Source organism: Phocoena sinus, chromosome 20 (genome assembly GCF_008692025.1).
Source record: "Phocoena sinus isolate mPhoSin1 chromosome 20, mPhoSin1.pri, whole genome shotgun sequence".
Taxonomy (NCBI): domain Eukaryota; kingdom Metazoa; phylum Chordata; class Mammalia; order Artiodactyla; family Phocoenidae; genus Phocoena; species Phocoena sinus.
This window is the reverse complement of record NC_045782.1, coordinates 17,961,436-17,978,150: the sequence shown is the minus strand read 5'-3', so window position 1 is coordinate 17,978,150 and position 16,715 is coordinate 17,961,436. Positions and strand designations below refer to the sequence as shown.

Sequence of the window (16,715 nt, the reverse complement as noted above, 5' to 3'; positions counted from 1 at the left end):
TCAGTAACTCATACCGCCGCTGCCCCTCCCCCGCCCCACCTCTACCACCACACACACTGATGCACAGAGCTGCAAGGTTTCATCCTGCACAATGCTTCTCTGACCAGCCTATAGTTTACCATTGTTTTGCCACAGTAACAAGACCTATATAACAGAAGCCTGGTCTCAGATAACATCAGGACTTGCCTCCAGTTCTTCTGACTTCTAGCCCAGGTTCCCTTTGCATTAGTCCATGCTGCATCTTATGTAGATGATTCTGACATATTATGTGCAAAATCTGGACAGAGCTGTATGGTTACTAGACAAATAAGCCATCTGCATTAAGTTGGTAAATCATAAGCTACATTTTTAGAATGTTTCTCTTCTCGTTTGGCTAATTCAATAATATAGATATCTGTCCAAATTTTAAACAAGAATTTTGTCCTGTCAGAATGAATTTTCCTAGTAGAAATTGTTTCTGATACAAGGTGGTAGCATTTCCGTTATGTAATGTATAAAGTAAATGTATTCAATATGTATAATCTGAATGACTAGTAACAGCTTTTCCTGATATCTCACAGTTTCTCTTTGTTCATCAATTTAATCAGTGAGATTAAAAGACAGAGATCTTACATATGACTCCTCATACACCTGGGTTTTCGATTCCATCTAGTATCTATAAATTTCTCTTTTCAAACCACCTCCTTAGGATCCTTATCAGAGAGCAAGGAATAGAAATTCTATGCCATTATATCAGCAGAAGGTAAAAAGTACTCTCTACATATTATTCCATTTAATCCTCCCAACCCTTTGGAAATAGACATTATATAACAACAACAAAAAAGCACATTGCTATAAAAGATCAGAGGTAGTTTTCAAATCCAGGTATTTCCAACCTAAGAACTCGTGTTCTTCCTTCTATACAATGAGTTAAGAAGCAGACACATTCATGTAATAATATGACACAACTGTAACATAATTTCTCATAAGAGAAATATAAAAATGTTCCCCCAAACTCATGGTTCCTTTTATTTAGTATAAAGAGAAAGGATTCTTGTTAGCTAGTAGAAAAACTGGAGAAGACTTTGGGAGAAAACAGCAATTAAGAGAGGCCTTTAAGGATGGATAAAATGTAACAGGTCCTGAAAATATAGGCATCAAGTAAATTCACCATGCAGATTCACAAGGACTGTCTCTCATAATCTTATCACTCTGAAAATTCCTCAGGACTCTGAATCCCTGCGCATCTTCAGAGTTCTCTCCATTCCATCTGCAAATGCTCCCTGAGCCCCACCCCAAACCAAACTTTCCTTTATAAAGTTTCTTTCAAGACTCTTAGGGTTATCATCGTTTAAAAATAGCCTATTAGCTCTGAGGCATAAGGCTTTCTAACAGCACTCTGAATTCTACTCATCCCATGCATTCTGATTCATTTGCATCTACCTAATAGTGTCTTATCTTGGTTTGTACTTCACAAGATTTCTTTCAGAGTCTGGTCTCTATTCCTCCTCAATAGCAATTCCTAGTCTAAAAGCTAAAAGCAGTAGGCCTAAGGATGTGTTTATTTAAGTGTAATATGAACTGGATAAAGAGATCTAACAACAAAGCTAAAAAACAGAATGCATTTCCTTTGATGATCAAATGTTAACAACACACAATTTCAATAACTAGTACAGTAATATTTTCATGAAAATTTCTTTGTATTAACAGCAATGGAAAACTAATGTTAGAAGGGAACTCTAACTCTTTACTGAGTTTACATACCTTTGAGGTAAAAATAAAATGTGCCAAATATTGCTCCAGCTGTTTGTATCACTGATAGTAGAATAATTGTACTTACTATATGCTAAGCACTGTGGTAAGATTTTATTTAATTTCCATTACCCTATAAAGTAACACTAGTGTTTTTTTTTACAAATGAAATTGAGATTCAGAGAAGTTAAGTCACTTGCCCAGAGTTACAATGCTAGTCAGAGTCAGGATTTGAACCCATACACTCTTGATTTGAGCCCAAATCACTCTGATGACAAAACTTCTGTTCTTTCAGTTACAGAATGCCACCTTCATCCCCAAATCCTGCACAAAAGAGGAGGTCAAATTACAGAACCAACATGAGATTTTCCCAAAATTATCAATTATCTCACGATGTCCCCATATGTGGAATGATGGTTAGTCACTAATCAAATCTGCCTCTGAATTCCACAAAAGCAACCAGAGATTACTAGGCAATGTTAACACATGCCCTCTACCAGATATTGCAAATCTATCATCCAAAGGCCAGTCCTGGTGGAAAATCTTGACTTGGCCTTGGTAAGGAGACTAGCAGAGCCAGAGGATCTCCCTGAAGGCTAGCATTCTCTGATTGGATGGTATCACTGCTCAAAATAATTCCATTATTTCCTTGGGTAGAGGTCTTATGTCAGAATAAATTATCAGAATAAAGGGATCCCATTCCAAAAGAAAACCAACTCCTAACAAAGCAGTACTCTCTACAGTGCAGGCTCAGTAGTTGTGGCACATGGGCTTAGTTGCTCTTTTGTTATGGCGCTCACAGGGTCACTTCCATATGAAGTAAGGAACTCTACACAACACATGAAAGAATCTGCAGGGACTTCCCTGGTGATCCAGTGGTTGGGAATCCGCCTTCAAATGCAGGGGACATGGGTTTGATCCCTGGTCCGGGAACTAGGATCCCACATGCCGCTGGTCAACTAGGCCTGCGCTCCACAACTACAGAGCCCACACGCTCTGGAGCTCACGTACCACAACTAGAGAGAGGCCCGCGTGCTGCAACTAAGATCCAACACAGCCATAAATAAAAAAATAGATAGTTAAAATAATTTTTAAAAAATGAATCTGCAAGAGATTTGTATATTTTTCCTTGGTGTCAGATCTGTATCAGTGTAATTAATATGTATATATGCTTCTGAAGGAGCACAAGTGTATTTAATATGAATGGACTATTTATTCATCACTGATGCCTAACTGAAAAAAAAGCAAATTTTTCTGAGTATATAAGAGACATACCCTAGGGGCTTCCCTGGTGGTGCAGTGGTTGAGAATCTGCCTGCCAATGCAGGGGACACAGGTTCGATGCCTGGTCTGGGAAGATCCCACATGCCGCGGAGCAACTAGGCCCGTGAGCCATAACTACTGAGCCTGCGCGTCTGGAGCCTGTGCTCCTCAACAAGAGAGGCCGCGACAGTGAAAGGCCCGCGCACCGCAATGAAGAGTGGCCCCTGCTTGCCGCAACTAGAGAAAGCCCTCGCACAGAAACGAAGACCCAACACAACCAAAAATAAATTAATTAATTTTTTTTAAAAAAAGAGACATACCCTAGAGGAATGGTTTCTCTCTTTCTCAAAATTTAAAAATACCTTTCTACTTAATTATGTTATTGATATGCTGATCACTTCAACACCACTGCGGAGCTAATAATGATAATAATCACAGATTTTCTGTTCTTCATTTCAGGGGCTTTTGTTTTTGCTGAAGTTTGACTCTTTTCATCTACTTCAAGCAATAGATTTGCCATGTTTTATTTCTCTCCATCTTTTTCAGATCTAAAAATAACAACACAAGGGCTTCCCTGGTGGCGCAGTGGTTGGGAATCCGCCTGCCAATGCAGGGGACATGGGTTCAAGCCCTGCTCCAGGAAGATCCCACATGCCGCAGAGCAACTAAGCCCATGTGCCACAACTACTGAGCCTGCACTGTAGAGCCGGCGAGCCACAGCTACTGAAGCCCGCGCACCTAGAGCCCGTGCTCCACAACGAGAAGCCACTGCAATGAGAAGCCCGCACACCACAACAACGAGTAGCCCCCGCTCACCACAACAAAGAGTAGCCCCTGCTTGATGCAACTAGAGAAAGCCCACGCGCAGCAACGAAGACCCTATACAGCCAAAAATAAATAAATGTTAAAAAATAAAATAAAAATAACAACACAAAGCTACAAAGCATTAATTATCTAAAATATTTCTAATAAACAAAATTGCATTTTGGATGCAAGGGGCCAAATTATGCACATAGATTAATCACTCTTTCCACAAACACAATATCAAGGAGGGTGGCCTAAGTTCAATGTTCTAATATATCACTCAGATTTTTTGGAGGAAAAAAATTATAACTGTGGAAAATACAATTTTCAAAAGTATATCAAATCAGCTATATAAATTATGAAATATAATTCCAAAATGGTGTAAATACCAATTCTTCCTTGAAACAAAAAATGTAATATATCAAATCAACACATTGTACACCTTACCTTACACAATGTTACATATCGATTATTTTTCTCTCAATAAAGTTGGAAAAAAAAAGGAAAAAATATATAACAGAGTATGAGTGCCATCACTATCTATCATTAACACCTCCCAATAATCTGTCTCTCCCCTAATCACTGTTTTCATATAAACACTTCTGACTGTATATTCCAATGTTGTCTGTTGATGTTACCTGAGGTCAGAGTTCTTGTCTTATCTTTGGTTCCCCAAGATCTAGTACAAAACCTAGCACAAAACCTACTCTATAAATGATCACTGAACTGAAATAAACATCCTTTATGTATCTTTGAGGCACAAGTGAAATAGTATATGCAAAAGTACTTTGGAAATGACATTGGATTTGTCAATGGTTTCTTGGATACAAAAAAACAGACAAACTGGACTTCATAAAAATTCTTTTACTTTTGTGCATCAAAAGATACTATCAAAAGAGTAAAAAGGCAACCCACAGAATGGGAAAAAATATTTGCAAATGATATATCTGAGAAGGGATTAATATTCAGGCTATATACAGAATTCCTAAAACTCAACAGCAACAACGACAACAAAAAACCAACTTGATTCAAAACTGGACGAAGGACTTGAATAGACATTTCTCCAAAGAAGATCTACAAGTAGTCAAGAAGCACATGAAAAGACACTAAAGATCACTAATCATTGGGGAAGTGCACATCAAAACTACTATGAGGGCTTCCCTGGTGGCACAGTGGTTGAGAGTCCACCTGCCGTTGCAGGGGACACGGGTTCGTGCCCTGGTCCGGGAAGATCCCACATGCTGCAGAGCGGCTGGGCCCCTGAGCCATGGCCGCTGAGCCTGCGCGTCCAGAGCCTGTGCTCCGCAACGGGAGAGGCCACGACAGTGAGAGGCCCGCGTACCGCAAAAAAAAAAAAAAAAAAAAAAAACCTACTATAACACTTCATACCCATTAGGATGGCCACTGTCAAAAACAAACCCAGAAACAACAAACGTCAACTGTTGTTGGGAATGTAAGCTGGTACAGCTGCTGTGGAAACAGTATGATGATCCATCAAAAAATTAGAAATAGGGACTTCCCTGGTGGCACAGTGGTTAAGAATCCACCTGCTAATGCAGGGGACACAGGTTCGAGCACTGGTCTGGGAAGAGCCCACATGCCACGGAGCAACTAAGCCCGTGTGCCACAACTACTCAGCCTGCGCTCTATAACCCGTGAGCCACAACTACTGAGCCTGCGCGCCTAGAGCCCATGCTCCGCAACAAAGCCTGCGCACCGCAACGAAGAGTAGCCCCCACTCACCACAACTAGAGAAAGCCCGAGAGCAGCAACAAAGACCCAACTCAGCCAAAAATAAATAAATTAAAAAAAATAAAGTTGTCTTAACGTTCCAGGTTTTTTACTTTTTCACACAAATTTTTTTAAATTAATTTTTAAAATATTTTATTTATCTGCATCAGGTCTTAGTTGCAGCATGTGGGATCTTTAGTTGTGGCATGCAAACTCTTAGTTGTGGCATGTTGAATCTAGTTCCCTGACCAGGGACCGAACCCGGGGCCCCTGCATTGTGAGTGTGGAGTCTTAGCCACAGGACCACCAGAGAAGTCCCCCATATAAATCTTAGATTACTGTCAAGTTCCAGGGAAAATCATTAGGCATACTGTTTAATTTATAGATTTGGAGAGAACTGATATTTTTCTGATATTACATCTTTCCATCTATGAATCTATCTCCATGACGTCAGGACTTTTTTGCTCCCTAATAGTATCTTGCAAAATTTTCCATTGCATCTTTCATTACATTAATTTCTGAGTAGCTTATGTTTTAAGTCACTATTATAAATTGGATCATTTTTCTATTACATATACTAATTTTTACTTGTAAGAATGCTAACCTTTATATAAGTTACCTCTCTGAACTTTCTAATAGTTTGTAGATTCTCTTGAACATTTAGTGTAGACTTCCTTTACAATTAGGACAGCTTTTTTTTTACTTTTCAATTTTATATCCCTTAGTACTTTTTCTTGTCCTTGCACAAAATTGAATAGGTGAGAGCAGCGACTTCTTGTCTCGGCTGTCTTTGATGTAACTATTCCTAAAGTTTCACCATCAAGTATGCCATTAACTCTAAATTTTTTATCATTAGCAAGTTAAAGACATTCTTTTCTATTTATTGTTTGCTAAGTTCTTATCATGAATGAATAATTTTATCAAATTCCTCTGCATATGAGCTTATCATATGATTTTTCTCTTTTACCCTGTTGGTAGATTTTCTGATGTTGAACTAGTCATTCATTCATTCAACAAATATTTATTGAGTGACTGTGATGTGCCAGGCACCGTTTTAGACTCTGGGAAAACAGCAGAGAACTGAGCAGCAAAAAACCCTGCCCTCATGAAGCTTAAATTCTATTTGGGAAGACAGATAATAAACAATAAAATAAAATACAGCACAAGTTATAAGTGCTCTGGAGAAAAACAAAGCAGAGCAGGAGGGTAAGGAGTGCTAGCTAGAAAATGAAATTTAACTAGGATAGTCAGAGAAGGGCTCACTGGAGTGACATTTGAGGGAAGATCAAAGTCCATGGTAGGCTGAAGGAACCACAGGTGCAAAGCCCTCAAGGCAGAACTTTTAATTCTGCCACTGAAGAATTTTGAGAAGTGATAAATATGACTTATATTTTAAAAGAATTTTTAAATTCTTGCATTTCTAAAATACATCCTCTTTGCCCATTATGCATTATTTTAGTACACTGCTAACTTTGTGAGAATGTTGTTTTTCTTTTCTCTCTACTCCTGAGATTGGTTTCTAATGTTCTTTCTTGAACACCCTCGCTCATCCTTATATTAAGGTTGTAATCTTGCAAAAAGCATCATAGAATGAGTTGGTTGTTACTAGTGTTTTCTTCCCATCACATGTACTAACTGTAATGCATGTACAAGAATGCTTTTGTTTTTTGTAAGCTGATTTTTTTTTCTTTAATCTGCTATACTAATTTCTGATTGAGCTGCACCATAATTTTCCACCACGACCAGGGAGCCTGTCAATTTCTCCTTGCAGTTATCGACGAATACACTGGAAGGTATAGTTTTTTACTTTAGTATCTTCTTAGATTTCTTTTACCACTAGGTACTGTCCCTCCTTATCCTAATTAATGGTTTTTGCCTTAAACGTTATTTTGCCTAATAATAATATGCTGCACAAGCTTCCTTTTAGTATTTACCTGAATTGTTTTCTCCTTTATTTTCAACACTTTTCAAAAATTTGTGTCTCTTTCAAGCAACATATAAATGAATTTTTAAAAATCTGACAAACTAATTTTTTACAGAGGAGTTGATTCACACTTTTGACTACTGATGTAGCTGGACTTATTTCCCTACTTTATATAGTTTTCAATATATTTGTTATCCTTCTGATTCTTTTCTCCTGCCTTCTATTGAATTGATAGATTTCTATATTCCCTTTTATAGCTCTGCTTGTTTGGAAATTATAGATGCCTTCTTTTTCTTTCAGTAATTATTTTTTTTTTTTAGTAATTACTCTTATTTTGTTTTCTTTTTTCCTTTTTAGGCTGTGGCATGCAAACTCTTAGTTGTGGCACGTTGAATCTAGTTCCCTGACCAAGTATTGAACCTGCGTCCCCTGCATTAGGAGCACAGTCTTAACCACTGGACTGCCACGGAAGTCCCTATTCTTACTTTTAGAGGGCACACTTAACTTTACCTTTATTCTAAATATTCTTCAGCTATGTTTGCCTTCCTCCTGAGCATAAAGAGGTTCTTAGTGAAGAGGTCCTCTCTCATTAGAGCAGCTGTTCTCCGAATGTGTTTCCCGAGACCCATTCAAGAATCTGCAAGGTTAAAGCTATTTTATAATATTACTAAGATGTTGCTTTTCCCCCACTCTGTTGACATCTGCACTGATGATATGAAAGCAATGATGGGTAAAACAGCTGGCGCCTTACATGAATCAGGGCAGTGGTACCAAACTGTCCCAGCTGTCATTGTATTCTTCATTGTCATGCACTCACAGAAAAAAAAGCCAATTATGCTTAAGAGTGCCCTTGATGAGGCAGTAAAAATTACTGACTTTATTCAATTTTGACCCACAAATATGTCTTTTTTAGAATCTGGGTGATGATATAGGAAACATGCATAAAGCACTTTTGCTGCACACAGTACAGTGGTTGTCTCTTGGAGAAGCACTCGTGTGATTGAGTTTAACAAGCCACTTTTTTTCACAGAACATCATTTTTATTTGAAGAACGACTGACAGACAAACCATGGTTCTGCAGACATGGGTATGTGACAGACATTTCCTTGAAAATGAAGTGCTCTTGTCACTTCAAGGAAAAGAAAAAAATTTAAGCTGTCAAGAAAAAAGGCTATTAATATATTCCCTTCTCCAACTACATGTCTGTGTGAGGCTGAATTTTCTACAGGTATTTCAATTCAGAAATAAGAATTTATGAATAATGTGATTCATCTATAACATATACATGAAAATGAATACCTGATTCATATATAAGAACCCAGTTGTCTTCTAAGCCACACATTAAAGACACTGGCAAAAATGTACAAACAATGCCATTCATTAAATTTCTATCTTGGGAAATAGTTTTCATAAAAATGTTAACATGTAGTAGGTTTATTATTTGTAAATGAAATAGTATTTTTTAAATATTAGTTTTAATTTCTAATATGGCAAATATCAGTTGATATAACCCATGTAACAAAAGCTCTTTGGGCCTACAATAATTTTTAAGAGTATAAAGGGATCCTAAGACCAACACATTCTGGAACTGTTGGTTTATTTCAGCTTTTTTATCACAAAAAAAGTGTCTACTTTGCAGTCAATAACTGATTTAAATGTACTGACTTGTCAAATCATTTTCTATGCTCAGATTATTTTTTTAGCCACCATCTCTCCTACTGCAGAAACTGCCTTTGCTTTTTTTTTTTTTTTTGCGGTACGCGGGCCTCTCACTGTTGCGGCCTCTCCCGTTATGGAGCACAGGCTCCGGACGCACAGGCTCAGCGGCCACGGCTCACGGGCCCAGTTGCTCCGCAGCATGTGTCATCTTCCCGGACCGGGACACAAACCCGTGTCCCCTGCATCGGCAGGAGGACTCTCAACCACTGCACCACCAGGGAAGCCCTGCCTTTGCTTCTTTACTCCCACATCTTCTCTCTGGATTCACTTTTCTCCTTGCAGAAATGTATCCTTTAATAATTTTTTAAAATAAATTTATTTTTGGCTGTGTTGAGTCTTCGTTGCTGCGCGCAGGCTTTCTCTAGTTGCAGCGAGCGGGGACTACTCTTCTTTGCAGTGTGCAGGCTTCTCATTGTGGTGGCTTCTCTTGCTGCAGAGCACGGGCTCTAGGTGCCCAGGCTTCAGTAGTTGTGGCACACAGGCTCGGTAGTTGCGGCGCACGGATTTAGTTGCTCCGTGGCACGTGGGATCTTCCTGGAGCAAGGCTCAAACCTGTGTCCCCTGCACTGGCAGGTGGATTCTTAACCATCGCACCACCAGGGAAGCCCTCTTTTAATAATTCTTAAGTGAGGTTCTGTACTAAACTCATGTCTAAAAATGTTTCTAACTTATAGTCATTCTTGAATGTTATTTTAGCTGTGGATAAAGTTCTAGGTCAATATATACGCCTTCAGCATTTGAGACATTGTTTCCTGGACTCTATTGTTGCTGATGAGAAGTCAGCTGCCATCATAATTGGTGGCCCTTTGTATATAGTGTCTTTTTTTTTTTTTGCTGTGTTGTGTCTTCATTGCTGTGCACGGGATTTCTCTAGTTGAGCCGAGCGGGGGCTACTCTTCGTTCCGGTGCGCGGGCTTCTCACTGACGTGGCTTCTCTTGTTGCGGTGCACGGGCTCTAGGCACGCAGGCTTCAGTATTTCTGGCCTGTGGGATCCAGAGTGCAGGCTCAGTAGTTGTGGCGCACGGGCTTAGTTGCTCCCCAGCATATGGGATCTACCCAGAGCAGGGCTCGAACTCATGTCCCCTGAGTTGGCAGGTGGATTCTTAACCACTGCGCCACCAGGGAAGTCCAAGAACTAGGTCTTAAATAGTGTTTTGAGCCTACTTTGATACCCTTAAATCACAGATCTAGCTACTGAGTCAACAGGCTACTTGTCTGTTTTTGGTTTTAAAAGACCCAAAAGCCATGTTTTTCTCATTTACTCTCATTGGGCCCAGTTTTTTATAAAGCAGCAGTCCCAGGCCGAAAGTCAACAGTTTTCCCAGCCTGCTTTCACAAACTGACACCCATCCCAGGCCCTGGCTTTGATCACTATTCCTAGCTCTTTTGCCTCGGTCATGGAGCTCTCAAAAAGATTTTTACGAACAGAGGTCATGGTCTTGGCCACCCTGGTTCTAGACCCAGAGCCCGAGTTCCCACTCACCATGAGGGCTTTCTCTTCTATTTTTAGTCACATAAATATATCTGCTTTTATCTTAACCATTTTACCTGTTATTGTTAAGTGTGTGAGGCAGGGGAATTGTGTAGAAGCATGAACTCACTTTAATATCTCAATCAGAGGTAATAACTTTATACATTTTAAAAAATGATAATGTACTTTGTAAGCAGAAAAAAAGCTTTAACAATTTTAACATTTACTCTCTTTACTGTAACAGAGGCAAATAAAAAGTGGAGTTATGGATGTAAAGAGGAGAAAGAGCCAAATGCTTATCACGGGAACTGGAAAAAGCTTCACATTTCAACCAGTTGTTTGCCCACATCCTAAAATGGTCTATGGATTCACTGGAACCATAAGGGAAGAAGTGAAACAAATACTTAGTCATATCTAATGAACTTGTTAGAAAAAAGTGATACAATACTTGGTAGAAATGTCTCATCAGAGATGAAATGGAAGCTGTTCCCCTGCAGTAGCGCAGTGGAGCCAGTCCTTTGTGGGGCAGGAGGTGCACAAATATCAATTTAGTTTGCTTCATCTATGTGTCTCTGATCTGCTCTGTCCTTTGTTATACATGGAAACTGGGGCAGTTTAGCAACTCACTAAGAAACACACAAGAAGATGGGCAGCAGATGGGGAAGCATCATGGGCTGGGGCTCACAGCAGTGGTGAGAGCAAAGCAGTCCCCAGTGAACTAGGTGTCAGGTAGGTCAAGAAAGAGGGTCAAGTTCTGAAAACTGGAATATGGCAGAGAAGGTGGAAATAAGACAAGTGCTCTGATACTAAAACACACTAAAGTCAGAATGAGTTCAACAAATGAGGGCAGGGAGGCAGTCAGTCCCAAGCCTGAGGTTTAGCTGGGTTTGTGGTTGAGACTGAGTGGCTCCAGCAGTGGAGATAAAAGACCCAGGTCAGACAAGGAGCCATACGTGTTAAGTCCATACATTCAGAGCATGAGACCTATCACCAACATGGATGAAGATCCATGAAATTAAACTTTAGATATTTTAACGCTGTGCTCTAGTTCTATTTTTTAGTATTATAAGTGGACATTAATTCACAAACAGCAAACTATAGGAACCTGCCTAACTCCTCAAGAAAGAAGCAATTTGCACACAGAAAGAGATATGAATATAAATTCAAGGTATTATTAAAAACAAGTTCATTCCCTTTTCTCCTAGCTGTCAATTACCTTAAAATAGTAAAACTTTAAAACAATGTACCCCAGGCTCAATAGTACTATTAACTTTTTTAAAAACAGCAAAAAAAAATCTACTTCAGATCCAAATTTCTTGGTCAAGTAAACCTAAGAGATTGATCACTAAATTACAAAAACAAATCCGTATGTAATAAGCTCAACTTTTAAATAAAGGTTTCTTCCCACCAGTGCCGGAAAATAAAATTTTCATGAGTTGGCCTCACAAAGGTTGTATCTGGACCAGAAACGCCCAATTAAAACAGACATAATCGAAGGTGCTGAGTTCTGAGTGGTTAAGAACTATGGACAAGGTACTAGCTAGTCAGAATGGCTACTGGTAAGGCGAGTTTGAATTATTGCCTGGAAGGGTAACAGCAGTGTCATATTAAACATTTACCCAGGGCTTCTTTTAAGTATCTGGGGAGGTGACATACCTTAAATATTAATGTTGCTGTTTATTCATCAAATATTTATGGAACCCATACTATGGACCCAAACCCTGTATTAAGCACTAGATCTGGTTCTCAAGGAGCTTACCATGAGTTACATTGTTAATAAAAGCATATTATTAACACAAAAATTAAAATAAATTATGTGCTGTGTGCCAGATATTGTACTAGGTGTTTTATAATAGTATTTCACTTAATTCCATTTTAAATGTGAGAAAACTCAGGCTTAGAGGGTGAGTAACTTGCCCAAGTTCACACAGCTAGGATCTGGTGCTGTAATTAGAACTCCAATCTGTTCCAGAGCCCCAAATCCTATCCATTATGCGTATTACCTCTGGTAAGGGAGATAAGACATAAAGAGCATAATTATCATATAAGGTCAAAAGTGAAAAAGGAAAAAAGAACTGTAGATAATTAAGGACATTCAAGAAGACGAATTTCTTCCAAGTGGGTAAGCAAGGAATGGCTTTGTGAAGCAAGTGATATTTACACAAATTTTGTTCGGATGGATAGGATCTGGTTGTACAGAGAAAGGATATGAAGGACAAGGTGTAAAAAGTATGGGTGGTGGAAGGCGTGTTTCACCAGGAATCGGAAGATCAGGTTCAAGCTTTACTCCTCCTTAACTGTGGACAAGAAGTAAGCCACTTACCTCTCTAGGCTTCAGGTTATTCTTATGTAAAATGTCCAGTATTGTTCATTAAAAAAAAAAAAAAAAACATAAGCTATATGCAAGAAGATAGTCACAGTAGAGTCATTTATAAAAGTAAAATCTAGGAAACAACTTACCAACAATCAAGAAACGGGTAAATAACTCAAATTATTATGCAGCCTTTCTGACAATAATTCTGGATACTGTAGCAACACAGAAAAGTGTAACAAACAGCAAATAATAAAAACTATTCAATACTGCACTACGACAAACATACATAGGACCAAAACTAAAGTATAGTATACAGAAATAAAATTTGAAAAATAAAAATACACATGCCAAATCTGTTCCCCAGACCTCTTAAAGTAAAAAAACTCTAGGGGGCTTCCCTAGTGGCGCAGTGGTTGAGAGTCCGCCTGCTGATGCAGGGGACACAGGTTCGTGCCCCGGACCGGAAGATCCCACATGCCGCGGAGCGGCTGGGCCTGTGAGCCATGGCGGCTGAGCCTGCGCGTCCGAAGCCTGTGCTCTGCAGCAGGAGAGGCCACAACATTGAGAGGCCCGCGTACCGTAAAAAAACAAAACAAAAAACTCTAGGGATTCTCCAAGTGACTCTGATGTATACCCAGGACTGGGAGGCGCTGATAGGATATCTAAAGGTTAAGGAGGGGTTTGGACATCATGCTGTTGGCCATGGAAGGTTTATCTATAGCTTCTGAGCTAAGTAAAATAGTAAGAACAGCACCAGCTCTCTGGAGTCTGGAGTCTTAGCAGCCTTGGGGTTTCTGCTGCCTTTGACTGGCATCACTGGATTTAAAGGGCCCTCACTGGTCTCCAAAAATGTCCCTAATTTTCTTATGAAGACAATCTAAGATAGCTCTTAGGGAGAGCAGGGATGTCAGTTACCTGGCATATTAGGTAGTACTATATTCTCCCTCACCTGAGGCAGACTTCACTAACCAATCACAGTACTCTTTCCCAATAAGCCTAGTTGGCTTCAAAATAATTCTCAATACTTCTCATAGCCCTCCAGGAAGCCAGGAGACCCTTCTAGTGGCAGAGATTTTTCCATCTCCCTACTCTTGAGCCTTAGAAGCAGAACCTACTCCTTCAATCTGGCTAAGAAGTGCTCCAAGGATTGGACAGGAACTCTAACGGTTCTAACTTCCTTTTGTGTGTGTAAGTACGTCACAGGTTCATCTCATACCAAGGGAAAAAGAAAAAAAACGGCAAACAGGAACGTAATTCCTAGTTAAGGTAGTGAACTTTAAGGATTAAAAATAAATCATATAAAAGTACAGACAAAACTAAATTTATCTATAAAGGAGGGGTGTGGGGGGAAAGCTGGCTTTGGTCTCCTTAGCTACATCACATGCCAGTAGGTACAAAACTTACAGAATATTGATGGAAATTCTTTATCCAGACTGTTGATCACGTTTGAAGGCAACAGAAAAATGTTCTCAAATATGCAAAGAGTCAAGAAATACACCAGCTATGTACACTTCTTCTCAAAAATGTATCTGAAGATATCATCCAGCCAACCAACTAATGAAAAAAGAGAACACGCTTTTGATTTGGAATTTGTGACATGAAAGGACTAACAGTTAATATTTGAACTTTTAAGGCTAAATAAGTAGGAGGATGAGAAGAAATATTAAGTATGATCATTTCCTCACATTTAATACAGTGAACAAATAAATTTTATTCTTGATGAATCAAGAAATATATATGATTATTATTAAAGATACAAAAAAGTAAAAAACAGAGAAAGCGACAAGGATTTACTGTACAGCACAGGGAATTATATTAGGTATGTTGTACTAATCTATAATGGAATATAATCACAGAAAAAAATAACTGAATCACTACGCTGTACTCCTAAAATTAACACAATATTGTAAATCAACTTTACTTCAATTAAAAAAAAGAGAGTCTATCATTTAATTTACCAGAAGACGGGAAGATATACCAAAAATACATAGAGAAATGTGTGGAGGAATATGCAACAAAATATATTAACATGTTATCTCAAGATGGCTGGATCGAGGGTAAGTTCCGCTCTCTTATTCTTTAAATTTCACCAGAGTTCCTCACCTCACGGCCTTAGGACTTGCTGCTCCCACCACCTGAAATACTCTTAACCTATACTCTTAACCTATCTTCACATGGCTAAGTCTGTCTCTGCAAGGCTGTCTCTCTCTCATTACTTAGATACAGCTCACATATGATTTATTTCCTCAGAAAGGCATTCCTTGATCATCCAATCTAGAGCAGTCCCATCCCCACAAATCACTAGTATTTTACTGTCTTATTGTGTTCATGGCACTTTATCAGTATCTTAAATTAAAAATTATCTTATTTTTTCTTTGAATACTGTTAATCTTCCACACTAGAAATGGAAGCTCCATGAAGGGAGGCGCTTGTCCCTTCTGTTTCAATGCTGTATCTCCCCTTAGGACCTTGAAGCATACTTTGGCACATAATATTTGTTGAAAAATGTATATCCATAAGTCAATTTTGTAATCACAACAAAAAATAAAGTTATTTACTTTTGAGATATGAAAGAAATAAAAGCAGAGAGAATTAAGTTAGTTAAAAAAGTGGGGCTTCCCTGGTGGCGCAGTGGTTGAGAGTCCGCCTGCCGATGCAGGGGACACGGGTTCGTGCCCCAGTCCGGGAAGATCCCACATGCCGCAGGGTGGCTAGGCCCGTAAGCCATGGCCGCTGAGCCTGCACATCTGAAGCCTATGCTCCGCAACGGGAGAGGCCACAACAGTGAGAGGCCCGCGTACTGCACACACACACACACACAAAAAAAAGTGAAATATAAGACTATACTAGGATATCATTTTATGCACACTTAATTGGCAAAAAAAATATAGAAGTACGAGAACCTTAAATGTTGGAAAGGATATGGCTCAATGGGAACTCATATGTCACTGGTGGAGTATAAATCAATTCACTACTTTGGTAAACAATGTGACATTCTCTTATCGGGCTCATCATTTGCATATCCTATTACCCAGCAATTCCACTGCTGGAGAAACCTCTTCATATGTATGCACCAAGAGACACACGTTATAATGTTCACCGCAACACTGTAAAGGCAAAACAACTGGACTCCTAAACAGCCATCAAAAATAAAATGAATAAATTCTGGTACATCAGACAAAACTGGAAATGAATGTACTGCAGCTACACAGAACAACATGGATGAATCTTAGAATGATTTAGCATAATCCCCATGATTCCAATTTTATAAAGGTTAGAAACAGAATTAAATACATTTTTGTATATAAGTAGATGTACAAATTAAAAAAAAGCAAAAACATGATAAACATGTTCCATATATTCTTTTGTGTCAGCTATTTAAAAAAAGTTAAATATGGAGACTTCCCTGGTGGCGCAGTGGTTAAGAAATCTACTGGCCAATGCAGGGGACACGGGTTCAATCCCTGGTCCAGAAAGATTCCACATGCCAGGGAGCAACTAAGCCCGTATGCCATAACTACTGAGCCTGCGCTCTAGAGCCTGCGAGCCACAACTACTGAACCTGCACACCTAGAGCCCGCAGTCCGCAGCAAAAGAAGCCACCGCCATGAGAAGCCCGCGCACCGCAACAAAGAGTAGCCCCCGCTCGCCACAACTAGAGAAAGCCCGCGTGCAGCAACAAAGACCCAACGCAGCCAAAAAATTAATTTAAAAAATTAAAAGTAAGAAAAAAATTGGACCTCACTTTGGAGTTGAC

At 39.2% G+C, this 16,715-nt stretch overlaps 1 protein-coding gene across 5 annotated transcripts in view; it reads right to left on the bottom strand.

The window, feature by feature from the left end:
* Nucleotides 1–9,871: 9,871 nt before the first annotated feature.
* ZNF207 (zinc finger protein 207) overlaps nucleotides 9,872–16,715 on the bottom strand; it is a 45,546-nt gene continuing 38,702 nt past the window's right edge. The window contains exons 13-16 of one of the 5 annotated variants that reach the window (XR_004347472.1): nucleotides 14,363–14,512; nucleotides 13,105–13,170; nucleotides 12,968–12,988; nucleotides 9,872–10,156 (exon numbers count right to left, since the gene is read on the bottom strand). The gene's annotated coding sequence lies outside the window, so the exon portion shown is untranslated. Of the gene's footprint in view, nucleotides 14,513–16,715 lie in introns of all 5 variants that reach the window. The other 4 variants (XR_004347475.1, XR_004347470.1, XR_004347471.1 and 1 more) reach the window with 4 other exon arrangements.